This window comes from Herpailurus yagouaroundi, unplaced genomic scaffold (genome assembly GCF_014898765.1).
Source record: "Herpailurus yagouaroundi ecotype Mexico unplaced genomic scaffold, PumYag 162, whole genome shotgun sequence".
Lineage (NCBI taxonomy): Eukaryota > Metazoa > Chordata > Mammalia > Carnivora > Felidae > Herpailurus > Herpailurus yagouaroundi.
This window is the reverse complement of record NW_024412403.1, coordinates 33,025,742-33,043,921: the sequence shown is the minus strand read 5'-3', so window position 1 is coordinate 33,043,921 and position 18,180 is coordinate 33,025,742. Positions and strand designations below refer to the sequence as shown.

The 18,180-nt window shown below is 37.3% G+C and overlaps 1 protein-coding gene and 1 pseudogene across 5 annotated transcripts in view; one reads left to right on the top strand and one right to left on the bottom strand.

The window, feature by feature from the left end:
* Nucleotides 1-18,180, top strand: part of ROBO1 (roundabout guidance receptor 1) — a 1,150,898-nt gene that overhangs the window by 411,190 nt on the left and 721,528 nt on the right. The gene's annotated exons all lie outside the window — the stretch shown is intronic.
* LOC121036443 (B-cell CLL/lymphoma 7 protein family member C-like) lies at nt 4,895-5,637 on the bottom strand (annotated as a pseudogene).

Here is an 18,180-nt window from a genome sequence, read left to right as displayed (position 1 = left end):
GTGCCAAACACTTTTCTTAGTGTCTTACAGCTATTAGAACATTTAACTTTGTAATGTTCATATGGGGGGTATTATTTTCACAATCACATTTTACAGATAAAGAAACTAAGGCAAAGAGAATAGCCAATATGACCAAGATCGTGTAGCTGTATAAGCAATAAAGCCAGAATTCAAGCAAAGAAGTCTGTTCCAGAGACGGCTCAAAACCAATATTTGAAACCACCAAAAACAGACTAGCAAACAGACTGTTTGTTCTTTGAATGTAAAGAAGAAACCACAAAAGTTTATATGTAGAATGCTATCTTTTAATTTCATTTTTTGCTCCTTGATCTATAAATGAAATTTTATTCCACTTATTCAGCCTAAGAAAATCAGGAACTAGATCTCATATTTCATATGTACAGAAATACCTTCCGGCTCCACAACCAGAGAGGGTTAGTGTTAGATGTTAGCAATTACACTTAAATGAGACTCATTTCAAACAAAGTCAAAATTAAGGAATCTGATTTGGCGATATATCATCATGGTTTTAGAAGTCTTGTATTCTCTCCAAACCACCTTGTCCTCAGGGGATTCATTACTTTACAAGGAGGCTTGTGGAAGGTCTAGTTCAGATTCGTATTTTCACTGCGTAAATGTGGCCTCTCTGTAGTTGCAACTTTCAGTTAGGTAAATACTTTAGATAAACAGCTCCATTATTTTTTCTGTATGACTGAAGATAATTGGTTAAATTATAACTAAATTCTATATTAACTATGATCTTCTTGTAATTACCTCAATTAATGTTTTTAATTGACATAATGATTCACTTTTTAGCTTAGTACCTGAGGCATTTCCATTAACTCTCTGCCATGAAACGCATATTGCGATTGCTCACGGGAGAAATGTCCAACACACTTGCTTGTCCCTTAAGTGTATATAGAAGCCTCTCGACTTACAAACTGCTAAGGTCTGAACAGTTATTGTCACCCCTTTATAAACCAAAAATAATATCATTAAAATGTGTGCTTTTGCTACCTGTTAGAAACAGGCAAAGAAGACAAAGAAGAGCATGTTTTTGAAGGATATTCTTTAAGTTAAGGGATTTTCTCTCTTTTTTTTTTTAAGTTAAGTTGATTTTTATTTTGAGAGAGAGAGCATGTGTGTGCACAAGTGGGGAGGAGCAGAGAGAGAAGGGGAGAGAGAGAATCCCAAGCAGACTCCATGCTGTCAGCATGGAGCCCCATGCGGGACTCAAACTCATGAACCGTGAGATCATGACCTGAGCCAAAAGCAACAGTCAGACGCTTAGCTGACTTAACCACTCAGGTGCCCCGGTTAAAACATTTTCTTAAACTTCAAGGTAAAGTTCCTCATTTCTTCTATGTAGTATTCTGATCTTATGTTGATGGTCATGAAGACAAACTCCTCCAGAAGCGGGTATAGAGGGACAAATTAATGAATCTAGAAGTTGCACACACACACCCTATCATGGCTTCCACATTGCCCAGCTCATGTGAATACATAAGAAAAGAAATCAATCCCTTTCAGCCAAAACTGAAAGTGCCTAGGAACAAAGAACTTTTGTATTAATCCAGAAAAAGGAAATGGCCTAAAGCCAGAGCACAACTAGCGGAGTCTTGAAAACATTGTATTAACTCAGGGAAGTTGTAGTTTTCTGGTTGGTCTGATGAAACTTCCCTGAAGGCCCTGAAAATCTCTTCTGGTCATTGATTAATTCCGGTCAAAGATTAATTTTGTTAGCCTTTCTTCTAAAATGGAAAAAACGATGTCTTCTCGCCATTAAATAAAAATATAAGTACTGTGGATGTTGTATGAATGGGAAACTGACTTTCGAAGTTCTTAGATATGAGGTTATAGACCCGCACCTGTGTGATACTACTCTCCTGGGTAGTATTTATGGAAATGCTATTTGTGGGTAGTGTTTTTGAAAATAAAATGCATTTATGAAAACGGTGATTCCACTCACTCACATGGTTTCCACTAAGATCTATATGCCAGTGACTCCAAAATCTACATCTCTAGATTTGACCTATTAGTTATTATTAATATTATTATTATTATTAGTATTATTATTTCTAAAGACCCTTAAGTAGGGAAGAAATATATTAGGTTTAGCAAATTCACTGCTTAGTGGTGTCCATTACCAGTTTGAGTAGATAACTCGTGAGTTGTGGCAAATGTGTCAAAGGAGGCCAGGAAGTAAGTGCGGAGCTGATGACAAATCTGTAAAGTTGGTCAGTGGTGCCGAAAGCACTGCTGTGATTGGAAACCTTGAACTGTTGTTATGCCAATCAACATATTTAAGTGATATAATCCCGAGCACTCAGATGTGTAATTGCAGAGCAGTGATGTGGGGTATGGCACTGATCTGATGTTGGGATTCTAGTAGGCAGCTCTGGTGGCATGATGGGATGCGGAGTAATTGGGGTACGTGTGTGAGGGCAGTGCAGATAGTAAATCAGGCCTTTGGAAAGCAAAGGAGCAGAAAAGGTCAGGAGGAAGTTGACTGAGATCACATGAAGAAGGCAAGAGCCTGGATATCTGGATGAGACCAAGAGGTAGTCCAGAGTGCAGAAAAGAATGGGGGAAAAGAAGTAGTTCTGACTGTTCCTTATCATTCTCCTTGCTGTATAAACTGTGGTGAGGATCAATTCTGATCGTACGTGTTAAAAGTTGAGAGGAGTCCCTGGCACATGGTGAGTACTCATTGAACTCTATCCAATAGTGGTGGTGGTCTTGGTGGTGATAGTAAGTAGACGTAGTGACAGCAGCAGTGGCATTGTAGTGCCTTTCCTAGACTATGGAAATAACTCATTTTTTATTCCTTTGGAACCTAACTTCTGGTACATCCTCCACACTTCCACTGTGGATAGCCCTCCGCCTAAAACTCCTATGAGCTTCCTAGTGACTTCCCATTGACTGAATAAATCAGAATTATTTAACAAGGCATAACAAAAAACCCTCTGCATTTAGCCCTAGCACTTTTGGGAACTGAGGGATTAAGCAGGTGAAAGATCATCGGATACGACCATATTGCAGTTCCCATCACTCTATATGAGAGTAAGCAATCACATGACTACTCCAAGTATGGTTTCTCATACTTGGAAATTATTGTGTGTGTGTGTGTGTGTGTGTGTGTGTGTGTGCATGCATGTGCGCACATGCATTTTCTTCTCTGTGAAATTAATTCATTCAGATTCAACTAGTCAGAATGAATTTTTCTTTCTCTTCTGATTTAATCATATATCTACTATAGCATTTCTCGCATAACTTAGCAATTTGTCTGTCTCTCCCACTAAATCCTTAACAATTTGTCTCAAGGACTCATAATAGTACTTCATATCTAATATCAACTAGCTAAACGTTTGGAAAATAGTGAATGCTACAGTCTGAACATAAAGAAAATAACACATTCGATGAACTATATCGTCTCAATGTACTTTAGCTCTGGTCTCACACTTCTGTTATGCACAGACACTTAGGAAAATAGTTTGTCAGTAAAACAAACTGCCTACTTCTTACTGAAGAGTTCATGTTATTCAGTTGTACAAGTTTAAAAGTTAATATTCTTAACTCCTTCTAAATACTACAATATCAGTAGATTGACTAATTTAAAAATAGCTTCAGTTCTCTTCAATATGTGTAATAGTTTTATTCTGTGTATTTGAATTTAAAACGTGTATAAATGGGAAATGGATCTGTCAAATTTATAAGCAATGAGTGTTCATAAATCTTTTTAGTTCATGAATTAAATGATAAAGGCAAGAGAACAGAAAAGCAAAATATAATTTGTCTCGACATTGTGCAGAATTTTTTTTTTCCTCTATGACTTTCTGGGATGATTAGAGTATTAAAGGAGAATAAACCTAACAGTTTAATGGGATACTTTCATTTCGAGTTAGTAGTCCCGCAATTCAAACTCAAGAAATTCAGCAAAAGAAAGATCTTCCAGGAGGATGCTCTGTTCGAAATTACCTTTGTTGGGACTTTTGTGTAATGGAATTAAGTCAGCAGGGACAGAGGAATGCTTAAAATGGCAGCTGGCTTCTTCCTGTTGCAAAGACATATGTCTTGATTTGTAATTACCAGAAAAACAGGTTGCACGTACTGTAAGTTAAATCATTTTCCCAGCTACGGGAACTAGTACAGACATGTATGCAGAGGACACACGGCACTCTTAATTTCTCAAAAGTTTTTTTTTTTTTAATCAGATCCCTTTAATTAGAAATAATCACTGGATAATTAGTTACCTTTTATATAGCTTTATCTTTCATTAAAAAAAAGGTCACGATGTCATAAAAATAGACATAGTATTCAAACAATTGAATTGAACTGGGATGAATCGAATACTCACCAAAAATCTTATATGGAAACAACTATGGGAATTGTTATCCTAAAATGGTTAGGAACTTAAAGAACCAAAAATTTGATCTTGGAAAAGTAAAATCTCCTTTTGGCATTCTATTTACCGTTATTCAAAATCCAACAAACAAATTAAAAACAACAACAACAAAAAGAATTTTGCTTAATGTAAGGAACATAACCAGAAATCTATGGGCTGCTTAATTACTACCAACTATACAGGCAATTTAATTTTTTTTTATTTGAGGGGGAAACAGGGGAGAGGGGCAGAGGGAGAGAGAGAAAGAATCCTAAGCAGGCTCCACATTGAGTGTGGATCCCATTGTGGGGCTCTATCCCATGACCCTGGGATCATGACCTGAGTTAAAATCAAGAGTCCCACACTCAACTAACTGAGCCACCCAGGCACCCTGGCAATTTAAATTTGAATGAAATTTTGACATTTAAAAGAATATCAATGCAGTTGATTATTTATTTATTTATTTATTTGGCAAAAGGGTCTTTATTTGTAAAATGCCAAAGGGGCCCCTGGTACAACAGGACAGGCAGGCGGGCTTCTCAGGGGTTGGGGACATTTAGGCAGATGTGCTTGAGCGAGAGGGTACCCTACCAGTCCTCTGTATCAACCTGGGCTGTCTTAAGGACAAGGGACACTGGCTCAAAGACAGGATAAGCTTCGGGGGCCCCAGGCTCCACCAATTCTGGAACAGGCTCCTCCTTGGTCAGCACTTGGTCAGCCACTGGTGGACCCCCAGGCAGGGCTGCTGGGGTTACGCCCCTGGGATCCTCTTGCTTCTGCCTGCAATTATGTGCCTGGGATCTCTCTCGTCCCAGCTGTGGGGGCTAGGCATCCTCTGAGACCTCTTCCGGTGGTCTCGCAGGCAACACAGGGTGGCTGGGCTGGAGGGTGCCCCCAGAGCAGGACTCGGTGCCCTTTTGCAGGGAGCCTTCATAATAAGAAGCTCTGGTTGTTCTCATTTGGATACTGAAATATCTGGTTAATCTTTCATTAGACCCAGCAGGATCAGAGGGTCACCCCTGTGGGGACTGGAGACCCTGCCCCACCTCTCCTAGCCTCGAGATTTCTCTGCTGTCCCCCCTCCTCCATTGCTCTTCCTCCTGGGGGTCCATCACTGAAGAAAGGAAGGGAAGTGTCACCCAAAGTCAGCCAGTGCTTCTCCCCTCTCTGGACCTTCTGCATGTCCGCCATTACTTCTTGATGTCCTCCTCAGCCTGGCTGAGGATCTCATTCCAAATGGTCTGGCTGGTCATACAGGTGCTTCTGGGCTGCCTCCCTACCGGGTGCAGCCTTCTCAACCAGCTCCCTTCTAAAGTTGTCTGTGCCCTCCCTTTACAGTTGATCATTTATTTTTTATTTTTTTACTTTTTAATTTTAGAGAGAGAGAGAGCACATAAGTGCAGGAGAGGGGCAGAGGGAGAGAGAGAGAGAATCTTAAACAGGCTTCACCCTCAGCCCCGAGTCACTGGAAAAAAGGCTTAATCCCAGGACCCTGGGATCATGACCTGAGCTGAAATGGAGAATCTGGGCTCAAACAAGTGAGCCACCCAGGACCCCCCACAGAGAGATGATCTTTTAAAGTAAACCTCTCCTGAGCACCTGCCTGGCTCAATGGGTTAAGCCTCTGAATTTGATTCAGGTCATGATTTCCTGGTTGGCGAGTTCAAACAAGCCCCCACCTCAGGCTCTGTGTTGACAGCTCAGAACCTGGAGCCTGCTTCCAATTCTGTCTTCCGCTCTTTCTCTCCCCCTCCCCCACTTGGTCTCTCTCTCTCCCCCCCCTTCTTTCTCAAAAATAAATAAATGCTAAAAAAAAAATATTTTTAAAGTAAACCTCTCTACAAAGTTGAGTGATCATTGGTGGCTCCCAAAACTACTTCGTCTAGTTTAATTTTACTTCTCATGGTTGTCTCTGAGATCAAAGGAATTAATATGTTTGAAATGCATGGGACAATACAAAACTGTAAAGCAAAATTATTTATTTAATCACAGTTTGCATTTGTCTGGTAGAAGCCTAAAATAGCATTTGTAAGATTTTTATGATGTAATTCATGTACCTTGCACCTCACCCATTTGAAAACGTATATAGCTCTCAGTGGTTTAGAATACTCCTATACAACATTTACCATGGCCAATTTAGAACATTTTCATCATTTCAAAAAAAATCCTATGTCCTTCAGCTATCGCACATCTATTTTCCAGTTCCACCAGCGCTAAACAACCACAGATCTACTTTCTGTTTCCATAGAATTGCTTATTCTGTCTATTTCATATAAATGCAATCATGTAAAGGTTTTTTGGTGCCTAGGCTCTTTCTTTCTCTTAACATCACGTGTTGAAGGTTTGTCCAGGTTGTAGTGTGTATCTGTACATCATTCCTTTTTATGGCCAAATAATATTCCATCGTGTGGATATACCATGTTTTTAAAACCATTCATCAGTTGATGTTGTTTCCACCTTGGCTTTTGTGATAAAGGTGCAGAGAATATTTGTGTACAAGTTTTCATGTGGGCATAAGTTTTCATTTTTCTTGGGAGTGGAATTGCTAAGGCAAAACTCCATGTTTAACATTTTGAGGAACTTCCAGGGTGTTGTTCAAGTTACTACACGATTTTACATCCCCACTAGTAAAGTATGAAAGATCTAATCTTTCCATATCCTCACCAACACTTGTCATTGTCTATATTTTCCATTATAACCATCCTAGTGGGTGTGAATTTGTATCACATTTGGTTTTAATTTTTAGTTCCTTGATGACTCTGATGTTGAGCATCCTCTCATGTGTTTATTGGCCATTTGTATATCCCCCTTGAAGAAATGTCTATTCCGATCCTTTGCCCATTTATTAATTAGTCTATTTGTCTCTTTATTACGAATCCCAAGTATTATTTATATATTTAAATGCAAATTCCTTTTCAGATATATGATTTACAAATATTTTCTCACATTCTTTGGGTTCCATTTTCACTTTTTTATGGTGTCCTTTGAAGCACAAAGTGTTTTTGGTTTTGTTTATTTTGTTAATTTTTATTTTATTTTTGAGAGAGAGAGCAAGAGCAGGGGAGGGGCAGAGAGAGAGAGAGAGAGGGAATCCCAAGCAGACTTCACACTCAGCACAGAGCCTGACATGGGGCTTGATGTCACGAACTGTGCGATCATGACCTGAGAGTCAAACACTCAACCGACTGAGCCACCCAGGCACCCCTGAAGTACAAAGTGTTTTAATTTTGATGAGGTCCTATTTATCTGTTTTCCTTATTGTTGTTGACACTTTTGTCATATCTAAGACTCCATGGTAATATCTGAAGTCATGTAGATTCATCCCTGTGTTTCTTCTAAGAGTTGTATAATTTGGGGGGCGCCTGGGTGGCTCAATTGGTTAGGCATCTGACTTTGGCTCAGGTCATGATCTCGTGGTTTGTGGGTTCGAGCCCTGCTTCCGGCTCTGTGCTGACAGAGCCCGCTTCGGATTCTGTGTCTCCCTCTCTCTGCACCTCCTCCTCTTGCACTTTGTCTCTGTCTCAAAAATAAACATTAATTCTTTTTTTAAAAAAAGAGTTGTATAATTTTAGTTTTTCTATTTAGGTCTTTGATTTACTTTTAATTTTTGTATATGCTGTGAAATAAGGGTCTAATTTATTTCTTTTGCATGTAAATATACAAAAAGTCCAGCACCATTTGTTGAAAAGACCAATCGTAGGATTTTCTATAGATTGCTTAGGATTTTCTATAAATGAGATCATATCAAGTATGAATAGGATAGTTTTGTATGTTTTTTTTTCAATCTGGATGCCTTTGATTTCTTTTTCTTGCCTAGATGTCTTTGTTATAGGTTCCAGTACAGTATTAAATAGGAGTGAAGAGAGAAGACATCGTTTTCGTTTTTTCTGATCTTAGGAGGAAAGCACCTAGCCTTTACCATTAATCATGATACAGGTTTTTTGTAGATGTCCTTCATAAGTCTGAGGAAAATCTTTTCTATTCCTATTATTTTAGTTTTTTTTTTTTTTTTTAGCATGGAAGAGTTTTGAATATTTTCAAATGTTTTTTCTCTGTCTATATAGTTGATCATGGTTTTTGTTTTTGTTTCTGTTTTTGTCCCACTTATATGTTGTATTACCTTAATGATTTTTTGGATGCTAAACCAACCTTGAATTCCTGGGATAAATCCCATTTAGTGCTGTGTATGTGTGTGTGCTGCTGTATTCAGATTGCTAGTATTTTGTTGAAGATTTTCACAAGGGATATTCATTTGTGATATCCTTTTTCTTTTCTTATTATGTCTTTGTCTGGTTTTGAGTATCAGAGTTATACTAACCTCCTAAAATTAGTTGGGGAGTTTTTCTCCTCTTTGTTTGTTTTTTTTTTAAATATTTTGTAAAAAGGTGGTATTAGTTTTTTCTAAAATGTTTAGTAGAATTCATCAGTGAAACCATCTGGGTTTAAACTTTTGGAGGAGGGTATTTTAAAATTTCTAAGTTAGTCTCTTTGCATGTTAGAAGTTCAGGTGTGTTTCTTCTTGAGTCAGTTTTAAAGTGTTTCTTTTTAGGAATGTGTCCATTTCATCTAAGTTATTTACTATACTGGCATATATCCTACTATTGTAATTTTTTAAAGGTGTAGCACTGTTCTAGCTTATATTTCTGATTCTAGTAATTGGAATCTTCTCTCTTTCTCCCCCCTCTCCTACTCCCACCCCCACTTTCTTTTGCTCAGTCTAGCTAAAGGTCTGTCAATTGTGTTGAATTTTTCAAAGAATCAGCTTTCGGTTTCATTGATTTTCTCTATTTTTTTTTTCTTTTCTGTAGTTCAGTAATTTCCACTGTAGTCTTTATTATTTACTTCCTTCTGCTTCCGTAAGTTTACTTTGCTCTTCTTTTTCCTGTGTCTTAGGTAGAAGGTTAGGTTGTTTATGTGAGATCTTTCTCTCTCTTACTCTCTCTCTTTCTGCATATGTATTTATATGCATATATGTATACATGTTTATATGTATATATACTCTGTCTATATAGGCATTTATAGCTATAAAATTTCCCTCTGAGCGTTACTTTAGCTGAGTCCTGTAAGTTTCAGTACATTGTATGTCTTTAGTTTTATTCCTCTCAAAAGTATTTTCTGATTTCCCTTGCGATTTCTCCTTTGGCCCATTGGCAATTTAAGACTGTATTGTATAATTTATACATAATTATGAGTTTCCCAGATTTCTTTTTGTTAGTGTTTTCTAATTTCATTCCATTATGACTGGAGAACACTTATTATTGTTATTATTATTATTATTGTTGTTGTTATTATTATTATTATATTATCATTATTATTTTAAATTTCATGAGGTTTGTTCTATGCCCGGCATATGGTCTATCCTAAAAAATTGTTCTATGCACAGTTGAGAAGAATATATATAATTCTGCTGTTGTTGAGTATCCCGTAGATGTCTGTTAGTTCTAGCTGGCTTATAATGCTATTCAAGTCTCCTATTTTCTTGTTGATTTCCTTACTAGTTGACTGTCCATTATTAAAAGTAAGGTATTTAAGTTTCCAACAATTATTGAATTGCTGAACCCATATAAACATTTGGTTAATGCTATATTTGATGAAGAAGTTACTGAAATTCTCTCTGGGCTTCAATATCCTCATGAATATGAACAAGTCTTTACTTCATGGGCTTCTTAACACTCTTTGACTCTATCACTTTTATTAGATAGACATAGGTCATAAATGAAACAAATCTGTAGCTCATGAATGCTTATGCTAAAATACCACAGATATTCTAGTTCTTTTACAAAGGTGTTTCAGCGTTACCTCCTCAAGTAGAGTCAGAATCTGAAATCAAAACAAAGACTTGGCTAGGTTTTGTGGCCAATTATTGTGCTTGGCCAACAATAATATGTTGTTTGAATGTTTTATTAAAGCTGAGGAATGTTAATATGTAGATTCGATTGATATTATTTTTCCAATGAGACTTTGGGGTTTTAAATTGAATTATTTTTGGTCATAATTAAGCCTGTCTTGGAGAAGAAACTTGGAACTTTGATAATAAATCTCGTGTGTTCTGTCCCTTTGGAAATGGGTGGACGCATGCAAACATTAGCTTCACCACGTGCATATGAAGTTTCTAACGTATTTGTCTCTTTTCCCCTCAAAAACATAAAGTATATGACTCACTGGTAACTTCTGCTGACAGCCAAATGACCGTCTGAGATGGTTGTCATTAGAGATTGAAAACAGTTTATAATTCAAAGTTCAGTACCTACATGACTCCGATGAGAGGCCTTCTGCAAATCCCAGTTAGCATTACTTGATTCTGTCTCCAAATCACTGTGTACGCACCTATATTATGACACTTTCTCCACTGTTGTGTTTCTCCTATCTTCCCTCCCCACCTCAAAAAAAAAAAAAAAAAAAAAAAAAGGCTGAATGTTTGGAAGGAAAACTTTACCTCACAGGTAAGAGGTGCAAATAAATGCATATATCGTCATTTTGACTGTGATACAAGATGTTTCTGATATATGTGTTATTATCTATGCATACCTCAATGTAACAAAAATAATATAGTCTGTACTCTGTCCTACCGGAGTCTTCTATTCACAGTATACTCCATGGGGTTTTAAGTTCATGGTTCACTCAGTACCCTTGTTGAAAATGAACCTCTTTATCTATTATTGGTGTGCTCAGGCGAATGAGCCAACTACTTTTCTTCCTTGACGTTGGAATGTTATATTCTACGTTTGTCATTACACTTTAGCGAAACTTCACCCTGTTTTCTGCTTCTGCTTGTGGTGGTTCCCGGTAGGTTCACCGTTTGCCAGGGATTCTCTGACCCTGCCTCCACCGCAAGAGTTCCAAGACGTTTTTGCCAATATGCAAACTGCGTTGCCATCTATTGTCTGTACTTCAATCTACTGAAATTGTCTGATGGATCAGATCTTACTTAGAAGTTAAATCCTTTCTTAATTTAGTGACAACGAGCCCTATTTACCTATCACATCATTATTATTTGGTACAGTTTGTTGAGAGGATAATTTAGGCTGTGCCACAGGCAAACTAATATTTGACCTTGACTGGCATCAAAAATATTTTAAGTCCAACAAACATGCCGACACATTAGAGAGGTTTAGATTTTTCACAGAACCCTAAGGCATAGATACACACATTACTATTTAATGTATGTTTATTGAAATACTTAGAAAATAAAACTAAACACAAAGGAAGAATTACAACACCCCCTATTCCTTCTGTATTATCAATTCCTGAATATAAATATTGTTAAGATTGGGGTGTATTCCTTTCCAGACCTCTGTCTATAAAACAATATATATCTACACATGCTTTTGCTGTACAAAACAAAAAACAAAAAACCTACATACTATTTTTTGTATTTTTTTAACGCATCACCATATTATGAACTCCAAGAAAGCATTAAATTAAATTGTATGTTTTGATTGTCTACATTTAAATCATATGCGATTATCATAGCTTGAAATAAAGTAACTATTAGAAAACTTTCATCTCTAAATGTAAAGTATAACTGAGCTCTTCTTTCTGAATGACTGTTTAAAATAATCATTAGTAAAATACATATACATATGATTCTAGAATATGTGTCATTTTGCAAAATGATAATTTTTATATGATATGCTTCAGTGATCTAAGATGGTGAACATATTTGTGTAGCTCTTTTTAGGAAATAGAGCTTCATATCGGAACCTTTTTAATTTAGGAAATCTTATTTAAAGAGTCGGGCTTCATTTAGAAATTTGATGCTCACATAACATTGTACATCTTTTAAGAAGTGACTTGATCCCTACACAGAAAAAAAGAGAAGAAAGCTTGGGAATATTCACTTAGATACTCAGCATTTACGGAGACTACTGTTTGAAGCATCATGTGTTCAGACATAAGAAAAAGAAAAGTACTTTTTTGAAGAGTTAAAAAAGTACTTCATGTTCTGATAAAAGTCATATAAAATGCAGCTAAGAACCAGCCTGCCTGTTTAAGACATAATTTTCTACATCATCATGACAACGGAATTCAAAAGCAATTCCAACATACTTCTATTCATCCCACTGAGGGATGACTATATTTCTCTACAAATATAAATAGTAACCAACATATAACCATTTACATCAAAAGCAAGAAAATAAATTCAACAAATGTATATCAGTCATCTATTGATCTAGGATTTGTTATATATGCATTTGCATATATGCATGCATGTATATATATGCATATATAATATATGTCATAAATTTATAAATTTATATCAGTGCATCTATTTATCTAGGATTTGGTGTATATGAAACTGACTTTAATCAGACTCTTCTCAAAAATTACTCTTGACCTAATTCTCAATGAATCCCCCTCATATTAACCTATCATTAGTATTTGAATATTTTGGCCAGTTGTAGAATCTACTATATTTCAAACGTGTGCTCAACCAAAGCATCAAGTATCTACAAAGTACCCCAGTATGTGAGGGCACTATGAAACACTGAGAAATATTTTTAGAGTTTTGGCAACAGTGAAAAAGCCACAGTAACCTTAACAAAATTGGCAACAGCTTATAAACTGTCCAAAGCTGAAAGACCTGTTTCAGCAAAATTGCTGATGGCCCTGGAATGCAAGACAGAGCAAGGAGAGGGCCAGAGAGGTGACAGCTTCACCATGGAATGCAGTCACTCGAGTTATCACCTCACGATTAGGAAGTGGCTGTGGTCGGGTTTAGATAATTCCAGTGAAAGCAAAACCATGTGGTCTTTATCTCTCTTCCTATTTTGTTGCCCCAAGGGACATGTTTTGAAAGCCACTGGGTAACCTCCCACTCATAGGTACCGTGCAGGTAATTAGACCCGAGAGTGGAAGTGAAAGATTTCCCTCTAGTGAGGCAGTCTGGAATCCTTTGCCCCCAGAGAGCAAAAGCCATCTAGATGAAACAAAGAGGGAAGAGACATGAAATGAAAGACTGTCCATAGCTGTCAGATTCTTCATTGAGTCACATGTGCCCTGCTTATACCTCTGTTCCTATCAGCAAATGCATCTCAGAGATTTTAAACGACTGAGAACAAGTGGTGGTGGGAATGGTCTAATGCAGTAGAAAGATGGCAGTAAAAAATGATTTCAGGATCAAACAAACCATAAGGAGCCACTTGGTTCAAATCCCAAATATACATTGTCAAAATACATCGAATGGCACTTTCCACAACTTTTTTATGAGCAAATTTCAAACATACCAAAAAATTGACAGAAAAATAAGTGGACGTTTATGTTCCTCTTTCTGTATTAAAACTTAACATTTTATCACAATTATGTCATCTCTTCTTTAAAGATACATATGCATATATGTATACATTGCTTTCCTTGCTCTGTCATTTGAAACTAGTTTCAGACTTCAACATGCATATCCTAAAGAAAAGTGTTCATTTTTCTAGCCATAATTAGATCACAGTTTAGAAGAATAACAGTGATTCTATTATATACTGGATAGCCCATGCACAAATGCCCCAAAAGTCCTGAGAAGGTCTTTTATAGCTGCTGCCAATGTTATTTTTTTTAATGCTTATTTATTTTTTAGATAGAAAGAGAGAGAGAGGGAGGTCATGGGCAGGGGAGGAGCAGAGAGAGAGGGAGAGAAAGAATCCCAAGCAGGCCCTGCATTGTCAGCAGAGAGCCCGATGTGGGGCTCAAACTCACGAACCAGGAGATCATGGCCTGAGCTGAAATCAAGAGTCAGATGCTTAATCAACTGAGCCACCCAGATGCCCCAGTATTATTTTTAATTTTAAATTATAATCCAAACTAGATTCACATATTGAATTTAACTGTTATTCCTCTTTATTTTATGGTTTCTATCTTATTACTGTCAATATATTGGGCCAACATTTGTTTGCTGTGGGAAGGTGAGGGCTGTCCTTTGCATTGTGGGATGTTTAACAGCATCACTGCATTGTACCCACTAGATGCAAGAAGTACTTGCCCCCACACCAATTTGTGACAATCAAAGTCGTCTTCAGATGTTACCAACTGTCCTTTGGGGGACAAAATCACCTCAAACTGAGTACCACTGTTCTATTTTAATCTGGAAGAGTACTTCTGTCTGCACCTTATGGAATGTCACTTAGCCATGCCTAGAAACACGTCTATATTTTATACCTGTATTATCTCAACATATACCACATCCGTCCTTCTGTGGACTGTTCTAAAATTATGAATTTCAATAGGAAACAATCAGCCTCTGAGAAATCATAAAAATCACCTGAGAAACTTGCCAAGTACCAATTCCTATACCTTTCTCCTAGATATTCTGAGTCAATTCTGGATTGGGACCCTGGAAGCTGAGTTTTTGTAAGCACTCCAAGGTTTCACTGTCTCAAGTCAAGTTCGGGAAAAGAAGCAACTTATGTCTTCTGACACTTCTTCTGTCCACCACTTAGTGTGGGGACACCTATGTCTTAGACCCTATATTTTCATGTAAAACAACATCCAGTATTTAATGGCTTCAGATGTCATCAATACTGCAATACTTTCAAAATATCTGTGTTTAATGCTGAATACTCCCACTAGTTCTCTCATTGTCTCAAGTCTATTTCTGTGAGGACTTTTGTTCATTTTGATTCTAATATGTTAGTAACACACCTCAGCATCTTTCCTACCATGAATGCTTTTCTACCATGATTTTTGCTATGATAAAAGTTGACTTTAAATTTCGATTGTCATTTGTGGCTGGTGGGTATGCAAAATGGTACCTTCACTTTGGAGGACAGCTTGGTGGTTTCTTAAAAAACTACACATGTTGGGGCGCCTGGGTGGCGCAGTCGGTTAAGCGTCCGACTTCAGCCAGGTCACGATCTCGCGGTCCGTGAGTTCGAGCCCGGCGTCAGGCTCTGGGCTGATGGCTCAGAGCCTGGAGCCTGTTTCTGATTCTGTGTCTCCCTCTCTCTCTGCCCCTCCCCCGTTCATGCTCTGTCTCTCTCTGTCCCAAAAATAAATAAACGTTGAAAAAAAAAAAAAACCAAAAAACTACACATGCCATCCAGCAGTCATTTACTCAAAGGAGTTGAAAACGTATATTCAGACAAAAATCTCTCCATGAATGTTTATAGCAGCTTTGTTCAAATTGCCAAAATTTGGAAGCAACCAAGATGCCCTTCTGTAAGTGAGTAATACATAAGCTGTAGTACATCAGACCATCGACTGTTATTCAGCAACCTCAAGAAATGAGCTGTCAATCCTTAAATGCATATTACCAAGTGAAAGAAGCCAATCTAAAAAGACTGCATACTGTATGGTTCCAACTATGTGACATTCTGGAAAAGTATCAGTGGTTGTTAGGAGTTCAGGAGGAGGAAGAGATGAATAAGCAAAGCACAGAAGATTTTTAGGGCTAAACTACTCTGTATGACATTATAGTGGTGGACACACGTCAGTATGAATTTTTCCAAACCGGTATTTGGTTCAACACCAAGAGTGAAACCAGCGTAAGCTGTGGATGTTGGGTGATAAGGATGTATCAACATAGCTTCACCAATTGTAACAAGTGCACTGCTCAATAGGGGATGTTAATAATGGGGGAGGCTGTGGGTATATAGCAGCAGGGGGTATATATGAACTCTCTGTACTGTTGCCCAGTTTTGTTGTAAACCTAAAACTCCTCTAAAAAATAATATCTATTAATTTTTTTTCTATTGATTGCTCTATCATGTTTTCCTGAGTGCTAGTTGGCTGCCATATAATCATTGTACTCTCTTTTTCCCTCCTTTATTCCCAAGTATAACTACCATGTTCTCTTAATTCTTCCTCTAGAGCAGAACTTCTCGAACTTCCATGTGAAAAAAAAATCACACAGGGAACCTGTTAAAATGCTCACTCCCAGTCCTCTCCTGACAAGAACAACATTAAAGAGTTTAGGCATTTAGTATAAAGATACAAATTTTTAACAACATTCCAGGTGATTCTGAAATAGGTGATCCAAGAACCAAGATTTGAAACCTCTTGCTTTATAGCATCTGACATATTCATCGTTTTGGCCTTTTCCCTATGACTTCAGACCTATTCTGTTCAAACAAGGGTTACAATAACTTCTTTGCTGGTGATCCTAATTCCTCTCTCCTTTTGCTACAATTATTCCTTTGTAAGCTGCTAAAATAATCTTCCGCAAATGCCATTTTTATCACATCACCTTCCTGCTCAAGAATCAGCTACTCCTACTATATCAAGTCTAAACTCTTGGCTTTTAATTCAAGGTCTTCTGTCAACTGGCACTTTTGTACCTCTCTAATTTTATCTTTTCCCACTACAGACCAACTCTCCCCTCTAGCTAAATCTAGCCAACTTTCCATTCTATGCTACCTATTTGTGTGCCTTTGAGTTTCCCATCAGTTAGAAGGCCTCCTTTCTCATTTATTCCCAAGTCACCTGCTTCAGGAAAATTTCCTGATTACATTTTCCACCTAATTGTTATGCTGATTGAACAAAAAATAACATACTGGACTATAATTTTCATGGGTAGAAATAACAGAAGAAGCCTCTAATGTAATAAAGTATGAATGGTATGTTATTTTTCCAGCTATAAAAAGAATGAATTACTGCAATAAAAATATCAATCAGAATTTTGATGGAAAAGTATGTGAAATAAAATATTACAAATAAATGGGTTAAAAGTTGAATGTAAGTACGGTAGTTGGAGTAAACATTACAGTGAGACAACAAGACAGAGAGAGCCAGTAGGAAATGAATGAATGAAGAAAAATATGGTAGTTGGGGTGCCTAAGTGGCTCAGTTGGTTAAACATCAGAGTTCGGCTCGGGTCATGATCTCAAGGTTTGTGGTTTCAAGTCCTGTGTCGGGCTCTGTGCTGACAGCTCAGAGCCTGGAGCCTGCTTCAGATTCTGTGTCTCCTTCTCTCTCTGCCTCTCCCTCACTCGCACTCTGTCTGTCTCTCTCTTTCCCCCCCTCAAAAATAAACATTAAAAAAAGAGAAAAATACAGTAGTAACTGCTAAGATGTGAAATGAATGTGGTGGTGGAGTACAATGTCAGATGGAAATGACACAAGAAATCAAAGCCTCAGTTGTCTATCCAAATTAATCTGAATCCTCCCCAGAAACCGTTTTGGTGGTGCATGGACATTAGTTTTATTATTTTACAGCCATAATTCCTGCATCCAACCAACTACTGATTTCTTCAAAGCAGTCATTTCCTGAGCTTATGGCGCAAAAACACTTCTACCAGAGATTCCATTCCAGTGACATGCTGCATGCATACCTAATGCATTCAGTACACCCAGATTTATTTCCAGATGGTTCTATGAGTTAGGAATTCATGAGAGTTACTGATTTTCCATGCCCTCACCAATACTTGGATTTACCTATCTCTAAATTTTGTTAATTGAATGGGTGCATGATGACATCACATTGTGATTTTACTTGCATTTATATAATTACTGAGGAATCAGTGTATCCTCTAAAATACATCAGAGTGATTTATTTTGGCTTCTCTATCTAGGAATTGTCTAATCAAATCTGCCTAACTCTTAGTCTGTTTACTTCCTCATATTCACTCTATATCAGCCATGTTTAACTCTAGAAGTCCCCCAGAAATACTAGGATCTTGCTAGCCTCCTTAGATTTGCACATGTTTTTTTTTTTTCTTTTCCTGCCAAACTCCAATATACTTCCTTTTCACGTTTTAATTATAACACTTCATGGAATTCATGAAGAGTGTTTATGTATATTTTTCCCACAAGACCTGGTCTTGAAAAGAAAAGAAAAGAAAAGAAAAGAAAAGAAAAGAAAAGAAAAGAAA